Consider the following 13,790-nt stretch of genomic DNA (forward strand, 5'->3'; position numbering starts at 1 on the left):
TCTACTGACCTCAAAATGAAACTCTCTTGCCATACTTTGTGGATTATGGAGCCCTCTAATGTCAGGAAGCTGCACTGGGTGAAATGTGTCCTCTCCTCTGAGCTCATTCAAGTTTTGGATTCTGTCAGATTCATTACTCTGCTTTGAAACACAGGACTGTATGCTTTATGAATGAAAGACGTATTATGTATGCTAGCACACTTGCAAATTGTGCTCCTGTTTACCCTCTGAAATCTGCTGACTACAGTGGTACATAATCAGGACAGAACTCATCATTGTTTCTTTAGGAAACTCATATTTTTCTTGTTAGAGATGTTTTTGCTGCAGTAGTGACATGAGTAGCTCCATCAAGTTCTGATCAGAAAATGAGGTAAATAAGCAGTTGCATTACAATTTCCTTCTCAGAACAGATACAAAGCAGATTTCTGGAAACGGGCAGTAAGTTAAAGTTAGAAATGAAATCCTGCCAAACCCTGAAAGCTGGGCAAAATATGTTACCAAAGAAACCAAAAACACAAAAAGAGAGCCATGTCACTGAACTTCGGACATTGCCCACTTGCTAAAAGCCAAAGTAATCTATATTAATAGAGAGCTTAGCATGTAGCAATGATAAAATCTGTATTAAAGGGCATAAAAAGCCAGTCTAATTTTCCATGACCCTACATAAGCCTAGTAATACTCATTAGTGTCTACACAAATTTGTTAAACCTTCTTAGCATTGAGAAACATGACTTCTTTCAATTAGGATTTGTTTGCTGCTAAAACTTTCAAACACTGTGGCTTTCATGGGGGTGACAATAACTTAGATTTGAGGATTAAAGAAACACATGATATATTCCACATCTCAATCAAAGTAACTAAACAGTGTGACCTACCACCTTTCTCAAAGCAATCAAATGGACAAATCTCTGCCCTTTAAAGTAAACAGGCTTGCCTGTAGGAGAACCATTCTGAATTTCATAATCAAGTGAAAAATTAGATGAACGCAAGTAAGGTTATGAGTTGATGCAGCTTGATTGTTACAAGAGGGCCATTAATAGTTATTAATGATAAGTGGAATAAACTGTCAGATATCATCCATGTGTAACTAGGTAGACATGAACGAACAATTAATAAAGGTGTCCTAAAGAAAAAGAATCCTTGGCTGAGACTTTAGTGAACTTGCAAGCTAGGAGATAAGATAAAATGCTGAAACAAGGCATATGTTTTAATTTTGGATATACTCTATTTTAATACAGACCCCATCAGCATGCAATGGCCTGCCATGGAAACAACAAAGTTACAGATTTTAGAAGTCGGTCGCATAGAAGTGCCCCTTTTCACTCAGAAGCCTTCATCCACCCCTGACTAATTTCATTATGCTGCTCAAGCTGACATACTGATTAAAAGGAAGTCATTCCATTTACTGTTCCTTTTAATCATTAGGTAAACATAATACGGAGTGCCTGGTACATTTGGTAAATATGAAGTAGATCAGTTATTACTCCTCAGGTGCTGATAGCACTATCGCACTGGGTTATCTCCGGTGTTATCAACACCCCGTTCTGCCACATAACAACTTCTCGAAATTTCAGCATTGTACACAAGAGGCCTTTGGGTATTTGCTTTTCCCTTTTTCAAATATACATAATCGCTCAGTAATACCAGGATGGTTAAATTATCCGTACAGCCAAATGACTTTGAATTAGATTTCTTCCTTAACTACATCAATGCCCCATATGCCACTGATATCTGTAGCACTGAGACAACAATAATTTCCTCTGCTGGGGCCATGTTCTGCACCCATCTCCAGGCTAAGGTGGCTCTGATGCACAAAGCCCCTCAGTAGCTCGTGCAGCTGCTCCAGATGAAGAGACAGCCAAGTCTGCCCACGCAGTTGCCAAAGAGTCCTCTCCTCTGTCAGTGCTGTCACCCTTACTGAAGAGGGACATTTTCAAATAACATGCATGACATTGTTTTCAAGGCCGTTGAAGGCATTGCAACAGAAGGGTGGGATTTTCAGAGTGCTGATGTAGATCTTGTTCTTCTTCAGCAATGGGAGCTTCACTATTGATTTCTGTGAGAGTGGAATTGGTGTGCAGCTTTCCAAACCTCTTCTCTGCAAAAAAATTGCAGAACATATTTTAAACTTGAGGGATGATGTAATGTGGTAAGTGAAGCCAAGCTGGAACACTGATGGGCCTCCTTCCTTTTATCCCTCTTTTGGCCATGCAGAACATGGCTTTTCTTGCATTTTCACTGGCAATATCTGAACCTGCAAACATTGGGAAATCAGTGAATAGGGTGCACAGACATGGGAGGGGAAGGTATAGCACAGGCAGCAGTTTACCAGCATGTAGCTGATCCTTTCCCTCATTTCCACACAAATATGGAGCCATGCTCTGCTGTCTTGCAGGGGTACCACACAGCAAGATATATGTCTAATTCCTGGTTAACTCTACTAAAAAGCATGTTCTGTCATTCTCCAAGAAACAGTCTCCAAAGTCTTTTAGGTAGGAATTTTGAAAATTGCAAATTGCAAATTACTTGTTTTCAGGCAATTCCTGTCATCTTTATTTTTACAATTGCTATTACTATTATTGGCATTTTTGACCGTAGTTGCTCATGCATTTTTCACAGAGTAAGGGTAAAATAGGAACCCAATTAATTTTTCCAATTTTAGTCTCACAACTACAAAAACAGAAACAGAAAATTAAAAAAATCAGAAGTTGTCACCAGCCTGCCTATTATTTTGTTTGCTGCATAGCCCTTTCCCTCCTGAACAGTTGCAACAGGATGAGCTTATGCGTTGTCATTTCTCTTTGTTTTCTCTTTGCAAGATGCTGATGGCTCATTGCAGACTGGAGAAGGCTCCCGGCACGGCAGCTGTCTGGACAAACTGCAGCAGCAGGTTAGCTGGGAGTAAAACCTCCCAGAGACAAAGGTTTAATACTGTTTGCATGGCTATCCCTCTTCGGTTTGCAATCACTCTGACTTCAAAGAAGTGTTTTACGGGTTTCTACAGTCAGAACATTGCAGAGAAAAGTATTGTTCATTCTTTTCTTCAGCTACTCCCAGGAACAGCCTGACAACAGTTGGTAAAGGGGAGGCGTTTTACCCTTCTGAGTCCCTTAAAGCAGCAATATCTTGCAAGACTGGAGGACAATTATAGGTTCCATGATTTTTTTGCTATCATCCCTTCCTAGTTTGTCTATTCCAGTTTAATATATTCTCACAGCTATGATTTTCCATGGGCATAATTAATATTCTGCCTTCTGAATGCAGCAAGATGCATTTGCTGGTCTGTTTAGAGGCTGAGCCAAAATGCACTGTTTTTCACTTGATAACATTTTAATATTCTCAGGGAACACTGATCTATTTGTTAAAATTTTGTTCAAATAGAACAGTAGCCAAAACCGATACAAGTCTTTTCACATGAATCTTTCCAATGTCCTTGTTTCAGATATGAATTTCCTTCATGGGCTGTTTATTTACTTTATTATTATTTTTATTATTATTAAGGACATAGCAGCTGGAGAAAAATAAAGGCAAGCAGACAAACCTGTACACTGCTGAGATTCTCACCCTAATAGCTACATACAGTGCGGTGTGGAGTTTGCTGCAAGGATAAAAGTCTGGTCATGAACAGTTTCTGAACTCTCACTATCTCCAGGAACTTCAACATCTCCTCCAGTGTCTCTCTCATAAGACCAGATGTTCTCATTCCTTTGTCTGAATCTTTTTTTTTTTTTTTTTCTAATTAACTAATTCTCAACACTTTTTCTGATTTCAACCTTATTAAGAACTCTACCCATTTTCCCCCTTCCACTAAAGAATAAGATATCTTTAAAATGAACTATGAATTCTACAGAAATATCCTGGTTTAGACAAAACAATTGTTGAGTAGCTAGATATTATTGTCAAAAAGACAGTAAGATCATGGCATTACTTTTATATCAGTACTGACACAATTTAGCCTTCAGGCTCATGTCTGAATCTCCTGTTTGCTTGATTTATTGCAGATTTTTCTCTTATCAGGTGAATAGTTTGATCATTTGATTTTATTGTTGGTTTCTTTCCAGGTGCCAGAAGTAGTGAGTATTTAAATGCATGTCCAAAGTGGAGCAGGAAATTGAAAATTGATTCTCTACAGCATTTATCTGAGATGTGGTTCAAGCTCTTCAAGTTAGCCAAAGCAAAGAGCTTCCACTCTCAGTGGAATGCCAGCTTGGCAGACAGTCTGGAGTTGAATCGGTGGCATCCCTGAAGAGAAATTCAGAAACTGTGCATCTTTTAAACAAGTTTCCTAAATAAGCATGGAAGGTAAAAAAGACACCAAGAAGAATTTTTAATTACCTATGTAATGTTCAAGCACCTTTTAGTGGAGACAGAGGTGATGAGCTGGCAAATATGATCGATGATCAGATTACAACTCCTAATGATTTTCTTTAGCTGTGCTGTGGAGTGACTGCAGGCTCTGACACAGATGAGCCTTCTTGTACTAGCTCTCATAGAGGAGGTAGCTTCTGCCCAAAGCATTAACCCACAGACTGCAATAGCAGCCAGCTTGGAGAGGACCAAAAGCTAAGAAGACAAAAGGTGACAGTCCATTGCTGGAGCCTGAATATCCTCTGAGACAGACGCCTGCTGTGTGGGTGGCTGTTCCCACAAGCACACATCCGCTGCTAACCGGTGGCTCAGCCTCTGCCATGGAAGTGCATTTACTCTCCTTCAGCTTTCCAACCAGTTCCCAAGGTTGCTGAGTACAGCTGCAGCACAGGAGTGCACTCCAGGAAAGCTAAGTGCCTACTGTGAAAGCAAGTGGCAAGACATAAAGTCATATTTTCACTAATGTTTCTATGGATTTGATATAGTAACAGGGATGTACCGATTTGAAACAGTAACCTTTGTCACTCTGAGTCCTCCATAAACGAGTGGTTAAAATGGCACTTGAGTGTTACACAGTTTAGTGATGTTTTTCTCAGCAAAATCAATGAAACTGGTCTTGGGTAAAATGTTTGTAAGAATATAAAAGTGACTTAGACAATTCCATGCCTAAGCTTGTGTTTGGTAGAGCAGAACCTTCAGTGGTGGCCCACAAAATGCCACTTGGGCTCCAGGAGCTGTGATGTGCGAGGCAGCTCTAACCTTCTTTTACGCTCTGGCAGGAGAGAGAGTGCAATAATGATTCACTGTTACAGGCCAGCTCAATACAGATTGATTTGGGTTCCGTGTCTTTTTGTTTAAAATGTATTTCCACACAAATGGGTCTGGTATGTTCAAACTTCCTAAATAATAACTCCTACAAAATTCTGCAATAAATACTTTTAAATTACCCTAAAAAATCTATTGGAATTAGAAATAAATCAGCTGATTCTCTGTTCAGCAGGAGCAATAAATCCTTCTACTATCACAGCATACACTGTTTACATTTGCCTAGGGGCTCTAAAACATTATGAGATGAAAAGATTTTCCTGTTTCTTGGTGTCTGGCTGCCATAGAATTTAAGTGTTTCATGAATTTAATTGTGAAGAGGAGAGTTCAACATTTTTCAGCCCCCTGTGGGAAGTGGAAGGAGGAGTCAAACAGATATTATGCTGCCCCTAAAATTATTCATATTTAAAATTTCACTATGATGACTCTATGAGGTGAGATTCAGAAGGCCATCAAATGACCTTAAGTCCATTAGAGAGTAAACTGTCAGAAGGCGGCTTTGGAATCATAAGTAGGACCTAGTTTTCTGCTTGTGGTGGAATTTCATTCCAGGTTGCATAAATATCTTTATTTATACAACATTAAGCTAATTTTTAGCATTTTCCTGAAAATCTATTAGTTGCTTTCAGGCCCTCTGAAAGGTATCATATTTCATGGCATGAGAATTCATCTGTCATACTTTGGAGAGTGAGTTTACATCTCTAGCAACTAAAAGCTCGTAAAAAAAAATATATAATAATAATAAAAAGGCAGTTGCAGTCTTTTGCTGGACCATAGGTAGAAGAAACAAAAATTACTGTTGTTGCTTAGTTGTAAAAATATATTTTTTTTTCAATGGAAAAGACTGTCCTGGTTTACCTTGATTACTGGAGCCAATGAAAACATATAGCCTAAGTCTGACATACCATTTTTGTCCAATTTAGAGAATGAGAGAGAATTGCTGTACAAGCTGGAAAAAGAAGCAAAACTGCTAGTTGAGTCTCTTTAAAACCTCTTTATATTTTCATTTTTCAATCTCTGTTTTCTTATCTTACTCCTCTTTTATTCATTTTCATGTTTCGCAAGCAATATGAGAAAGATTTCTGTGCCATTGTGTATGCTTACTTATTCTGACTTCTCTTCTTGGCGCACAGAATTCAGTGTGACATGAACAACAATTTGATGTACAGAGCCTACAACGACAACAAAATCTAGTATTTTATTCCAAAGTAAATGACAACAAAATCTTTGAAAACCTGAGAAGAAGGTAGGATAGTAAAAGAGATGTGTGGGAGAAGAAGAATATAAAAAAGGGATCAAAGCAGATAAATTTCAGCTGGCAAGTGATAACATACTCCTCAATTTCCTACAGTTAAATTTGTAGCTTCCAGTGTATTTTAGTGACAGATCCCGCATAGCAAACTTAACTGAAATTATCCATTATAAATTTGTTTCCAAACAAAAACAAACAAACAAACAAAAAGGAACTAAATATCATCTTATAAATTTTGCAGATGTGCTTGGGAGTGAAGCAAAATCAGCAGTCAGACAAAGAGCACTGTTGACAATTTCAGTGAAGTACAAAATCAGTCAAGTATAATGTTCATCATTCCTTATTTGCTATGATAATTAGTTCCCGACATTCTGCACTGTGATGTGCATGCTTGCTTTGTTCAAGATGTTACCCACGTTATATCTTTGGGCATTGTCTTCTTTCTTTGCCACCAACTCAATACACATGCTATAGGTATACATACACTGAAGATGGGTGCTTCAAAACTTCCTGATCAGCCCCACACCTCTCCACATACATACCGAATGACACGGAGACAAATGAATTTTCTTCCAGGGACACAACTGTGTGAAGCATTGCTTTGGTTCATTAAAACAACTGCCTGGATACCCGCTCAATAAACGTTCTTTATCACTGAAAATTAGCAGTGATGTGGATGTGTCTCTTGAACTTTGTTGCTACAGTCGGGGTTACAAATGGCACAATCTGAGCACTGGGAATTGGAAGAAATAAAAGAGTAAATCTGAAAACAGAACAGACTGGAGGCTGGAGCACTCCTGCATCTCTCTTAGGGTGGAACTGTGCATTAGCAGATGGCAGCCTAAAAACAATATGCGCTGAGAGAGCTTGAGATGTATGGCAAGATTTTCAACACCTACGCAAACGTTCAAAAGAGTATTGTCTGTCAGGGGTGGTAGAGCAATTTACAAGTTGCTTTTGTGTGGATTTCTGAAGCTATTATCTACATACGATCAGCTAGGAAATGTTGGAGGCAAATTCAAGGCAAATTTTTACAAAATGGAATACGAGAACTAGTCACAATATTAATCCATATGTTTTGATGTGAGCATTGTAAAACTTATACAAAGCAGCCCAGACCCTTCTTATTGGTAGATCATGTAGCTAGGTTGCTTGTGCGAGGCAGCAGAAAATTGCAGCTGAAGAGCAAATCGTGATCTTGCCATCTGCCTGGAAGGAATTATTATATAGGGTTGGCTGTCAATCAACCAACCTGTTTTGAAGCAAAGGCAGAACAGTATATGATTTTTTTCATGCTCATTTCATGCACTAATTCCTTATTCAGAAACTTCCCATTTCCAGCAGTTCAGTACATGGGGCTCTGGCTGCAGCGCTCTGCCCAGCTCTGCAAACAAGTAGATGAGATGTGGAAGGGAGTGCTTGGAGTATTTTTCTTAAATAATGACAAAGCCCATAGCAGTGACAGCGAATTAAATCATAAGGTATTGTGTTCTTCAAAGCGATGGCATCAGGGATGCACTGGCTGCTGTATATCACATACTCATGCTGATTCTCACTTTTTCTTGTTCCAGTGGGAGAACTTTCCCCAGCCTCTTTTTTTCCACTTCTTAATGGAGTCTTTTGTGTTGCTTTCAAATTTTTTTTTCCCTCTTTATCATTTTATTTTTTTCTCCTCCCGCCCCCCCAAACATAAATTGTCCCTGTATGCCTGCTTTATCTTTCCAAGGATTTTCTGCAAACTCTAGGCTATAGTATCACACAGTATGTTTATTATTATTATTGTTTATAAATCCATAATCAAAATTGCCTTGTGTAGCACCTCTAATCTGAGACAATCCAAGCATGCTAAAAGAGCTGCATGGAAACCACACCATGTCCCTTCAAAATTAAAGATATTTTTTAAGTAATAAACCTAAAAATATCTTAAGATCACATAGTGAATCCCTCGTAAGTGTTCACACTACACAGAGCAGGTAGCAAAGAAACCTCTCAATTTGTTTATGTTTTTTCCACCATTGGCTTACTTGGTGGTAAATTGGAAGCAACTACACAAGTTTGCAGATAGGCTATTTGGTCAATGCCCTGGTACAGCACAAGAGCTGATATTCCCTCTGCAGCTGGGGCCAACGCAGAGTAAATTGACTTTAAGTGCTATTTTCAGGGTAGCACCTGGAGTTATAAAGACAGAAGTGCAACGCTGCAGAGATGAATTGGCTCATTGGATCTATCTTTTCCAGAGGTACCACCCAAATCTTTCTGAAATATGATGTTTCTGAGTGCAGATGCTGGGCTGGGGCAAAGACACGCATTCAGTGTGTGCTGGAGCACGCACGAGCAGTGCCTGGAGGTACTGTGCAGCAAGGAAGGGCGCTGAGCTGGTAGCGTGTCTCTATGCAGTGCTCCCTGTCATGCAGCACACCCCTCCTGGCTTACATCTCAAATCACCCTGGTCATGCCTTATCACAGGGACTTATTCTAACCAAAGAAATCTTTTGTATCTGGTGGCTTTTTGAGCTTTCAGAGCAGTTTACACCTGTGTCAGTTTGTGGCCCCTTCAAAGTGATCCCAGGTGGTCTGAGCTTATAAAGGTTGCCCTCACCCCACCTGAGGAAGGAGATGAGGGGAGCGGAGGTAAGTTAAGGAGTTTGCTCCAGCAGTGAGATAAAAAAAAAAAAAAAAAAATGCAGTCACAAATTTATTTAGAGAAGTCTGTGAGTTAGGGGGAAGCAGAAATGAAAGCCAGGCCTTTCTGAGAGGTCAGACCTGCATATTTCAAGGTTGGGTTTTGGAGGACAGGTGTCTGGGGCTGAAGGAGGGGTTGCACTGAAGACATGCACTTTGAACTTTCATGGTGTGCTGGGGCAGCTCTTTCTCTTCCCAGTGATGTGCTGGGAGGGACTAGGGCTGACCAGGAAAGGGCTGATGCGTTTTTGAACTGTGGTCAGCGTGCGGGCCTTTTTGCTCCTGGCTGCTTCTCCAGCTGCCTTCCTGGGCCTAGCTGGAGGCCTGCTGATGGGGCCGAGGGAGCACGGGGAGGGAGGTGGGCTTCTGGCTGCAGCACCTGGGGAGAAACCCACTTCCCCAGCAGCCCTATTTCTGCCTTTCTGAAAGACAAGAACTTTGCCAGAAGAGGCTTCTCTTAACTGCTGCTTTCATTACTTGGAGATAATGGAGCCCTATTGTTTGTTAAGTTTAATTTAAAGCTGGGAACACAGCAAAGCTAGAGGGAATGAAGGCAGCCCAGTGACCATGTCTGAGCTCTCCTCAGTGAATTTGCCTGCCAGCATATCTCAATTGCTTTGTCTTGGTTGGGTTTCTTTTATTTATGTTGTGAATTTTGAAAACACTTGTACCTTCATGTAAAAATTGACTTTTTAGCAGCAGAAGTAAATGCTAAACCTGTGCCTGGGGGCAGATATTTGACATCCTGAAACTGATTAATCCAATATCAAGTGCCCTCTCTGACTATAGACACACTAGTTTTCAGTTCGTGCACCATGGCCCCTGATTTGCTTGCTGTGGGTGGGTCTTGGATGGAATGTGGCCCTAGCTGCTCCAGAAGGGCAACCACAGACTAACACCAATAAGAGTTCCCTCTGAAACTAGGGGTATTTCAAAAGTATTTCATTTAATGGATTCAACTAGGGTAACAAAAGACTGCCTGGGCTGAAGGCTCTGGAGTTTGTGCCATGCAGAAGCTGAGAATCAGTGAGAAGAGATTCCTGAATTTCAGATCAGGGTGATCTCTCTAGCTGATGTATAGCTGATAAAGAATAGTAATATCATTACTTGACAAGAAAACCATGACCAGCATCACTCTAATGCTGTTTTAACTTAGATTTCTTTGCTTTCTTGGACATCTCTGAACTGAAACTAAATAAAAATCATCTCTATTATATGGAGGCTATGTTCACCTGCCATAATATCCTGAGCGCAATCATGTTTTTATGCTTATAATATACTGGGTGTTACTGAAGCTTTGTTGCTTGTTGGTAATGTACTGCATAGCTAATTCTTCTTGTTACTCCATAGCAAGTACTGATCTTGTTAGCTAAAGGCAAGTTATTGATAAGGGTTGAGATTTGTTGTGCGTTGTCCTGTGATCTTTAAAAATAACTTGGGACACAAAGTTTTTGATATAACCTGCCTTGACAAATATAGCTTTTTTTTTTCTTTCCCTCCTCTTAGGTATGGGCATTATGTATGAAGCAGAATCTTTGCCTCTCAAGCACGGGAATTGTGAATACTTGACCTCTCTTTCACCAGGAAGAGCAGCGCCTTAAAGGTAGGCTGGAAAAAAATAACCTTGAAAGTCTTTCCTTTTGTGCTCTACATAGCTGTGGCTGCAGCAGGAATAGAGCAGGCTTGCTGGCACACCATATGTGAGGTGGGATGATAACCATGTGAACTAGCCCCTGGAGTCCCATAGGAAATGGTTTCCCTGCACATGCTGTTCATCTCTGCTTCTTTAGGCTCCTGGTGTGTATAGTCTGTACTTGGCCAGTAGAGGCTGTGGTCACAGCGAGACAAATCACCAAATGTGATTCCTCCACAAAAAATTGTGTAGCTTTCTGGCTATTTCATGGTCAGTGTGTGTACACTCAAGTAAAATCTTTGCTTTCCACTAAAAAAGTTAAAGGAGAGAAAACCTGACAGTATAGATTAAAGGATTTAATGTTACTCTAGAAGACATAACAGGAAAAGGAAATATATTTGGCTCTGTCATTGAGGTTAGACCAGAACCCTTTCAAGTCAGGAGCAAAAGTGGTGGGGACTGAGAAAGGAAAGTTTCTGGGCAAGGAGGGGAAAGTAAGGTTTTTCTGGGAAAAGGAAATATAGTGCTGCTGTTGGCATCTGACTGACCATGGGAGATGTGCATATGAAACTCAAACTGCTGCAAACACCTGTATGAATTGAGCATAGCATATAAGCATTTTTCTGGGCACAGCTGCATCCATGCCTAAGTTTTAGGAAGCTCCTAAATTTCTTGCATTCTCTGAAAAAATCCTGCTTTAGTGTTGGTTCTCCCTGTTCCACGGGGGGAAGAAACCAAGAGCCAGAAATGCCTGGGGAGAGGCAGGGCCCTGAATGAGGGGTTGTTTCATGGCTGTTTTCACTCTGCACTTCATGGCTGCCCTTCTGGCTATTGTATGTATGCAGATTGATCTTTGTGTGCCCAGCTGCTTGGCTGTCCATGTGGACTGGCTTTCAGTGGAAGCCAAGCTTTGCTGTTGCAATTGGTGGGGTGGGAAGGCAAGCAAGAGCTCTGTTCTGTGGGATTTTAAAGAAAGCTTACATAAATGTTGTAGATGTGAGATGAGAGAGTCTGTAATTTCCTTTTCCGGTGGACATAAGGTAAAATGTACTGTTAGACTGGCTCACCTGGAGTAGGAACATGTAGGTACAGCTGAGCTGCAATGTGTACTGCCTGTTGCCCAGGCAGCAGCTGAAACTGAGTTTGGGTGTATGGAAAAGAGTGGTGTAGGGTGGGTGGGAGCAGCTGGGAGGGATGGAGAACACAATCTGTGAAAACCAAGGCTTCATTGTCCCAGGAGCACTAGAACTAATGAGCTTTGCATTTCAAAGGTGGTGAGCCTTCTTCAAACCCTGTAAAATACACGCCTGGGATTTGTCGTGTTAAATCTCTACATGGGGAAAAGGCGTGTGTGGGGGAGGCGGAGAGGAACGGAGATGGCAGCATGAGAAAGTAGAGGACAGAGGCCCTTATTTGGGTGCAAGTACCAATCTGCTGTCTGCATTAGTCTGCCTGGGTTGCATATGCTCTCCTTTTCTGTCTGCACAGAAACTTGTGATAAATAGAGGTTCAGGGATTGAAGAGCATTTATTTTTATTTGCCTATTTTTGTCATTCCCTTGGCATCTTCAGATGAATGGTGGAACCAGGAGGGAAAGGCTATTCTTCTTGTGAATACAATCATTGTTTGTGTGAGGCAACCTGTCTCAAAGGCAGTTTAACACCTGCTGACCCCTTGCAGCCTACCTTCACCTTAGAAATATCACATCAGTGTAATGGTCTGCTTTTGGCAACCCTGCCAGGAACCCCATGGAGTTTTTCGATCAGAGCTGTGGATAGGCAATTTTCCATTGCTCTTTGATTAGGGTAGCTCAAAACTCCTAGTTTCTGTCCTTTCTTCTGTTTGCCAAGAAGAGTTAGTGGAAGTGGAAGGACCAAGTGGGGAGGAGGACAAGTCAATGTGAGAAGAATGCTTGAGTGTTACTAGCATAAGCTAATAACTTCACCCTCACCTTTGCTGTGCCTGGCCTTCTCCATACCTGTAAGCCTTTCTTGTTTCTGTGATGGGCAGATCACAGGCTCCTCTCTGCTGTGGCTGCTGCCAGATGGTTGGAGGGAGACAAGGGGCAAGACCTTGTTTACAAATACTCGGCTTCCCTGTAGTCCTGCTGCAAGTTGCTTTTAGACAAATAATATATTGTTCACAGGCAAACTGTGCGCAAACTGCACGGGGTGTGCAAACCGTAGATCTGCCTGGCCTGCCTTTGCTGTTGCACTTTTTGCCACTTCCCCTCCCAGGCACGGATCTTGTAACCCAGGGGCTGGTCTACCCCTGCTGCAGGGCTTGGATTCATCTTGCCCCAGCACTGGACAGAGCTGCCATTGAGCTGGATGGCTGGCACAACCTTTTGCCTCATTTTCTTTCCTCTAGACATAAATTACTCTTTCAGCCTTTCCCTGTTATGACAAAGGATTTTGAAATGTGCGGACTGGTGTCTTATTTTCCTTCACGTTTTCTGTTTCCAGCCTTGTCAGTGATAGCAGCTCCAAATTCTGTACACGAGCCTATGGGCACATGTAAAACAGCATTCCCTTCCTGTCAAAGCCACTGACTCCTGAAGTGAGGAGGCAAAAGTAAAGCCCCAAAGCATCAGGCGAGGACACTGCCCAGCCTAAAGCAGGGTGAGAGTAGCTGTTTTATGTCTTGTTGGTCCACTGAAAGTTAAAACTGGCAGCAAGGACATCAAAACAGATGTAAGGATGCTACTGCAAGATTTGCCAAGGACTCCTCTGTTCCCATCTGATACTGGGAGCCAGGGCAGGGAAGAGACTTCAAGTGCAGCCTGTTTAATATTCTATTCTGTGCCTCTGATCTCCCCCCTACCCTGCAGAAGCAACATGTCCCATGTTTCTGCAGAGCTTGTCCTGAGCAATAGCAGCATCTGTCAGGGGTTATGGTGGCATTAGCCTCATGGAGCTGGGAGTTAGCAGTGCTTGGCAGAGTGACAGTTCTGCTGTACCTTACATAAATCTGTATCTTGCATAAATCTGTCTCTGCCTTCTCTGCCAAGGTGTGTGGTCACAATTTGTC

Source organism: Oxyura jamaicensis, chromosome 12 (assembly GCF_011077185.1).
Source record: "Oxyura jamaicensis isolate SHBP4307 breed ruddy duck chromosome 12, BPBGC_Ojam_1.0, whole genome shotgun sequence".
Lineage (NCBI taxonomy): Eukaryota > Metazoa > Chordata > Aves > Anseriformes > Anatidae > Oxyura > Oxyura jamaicensis.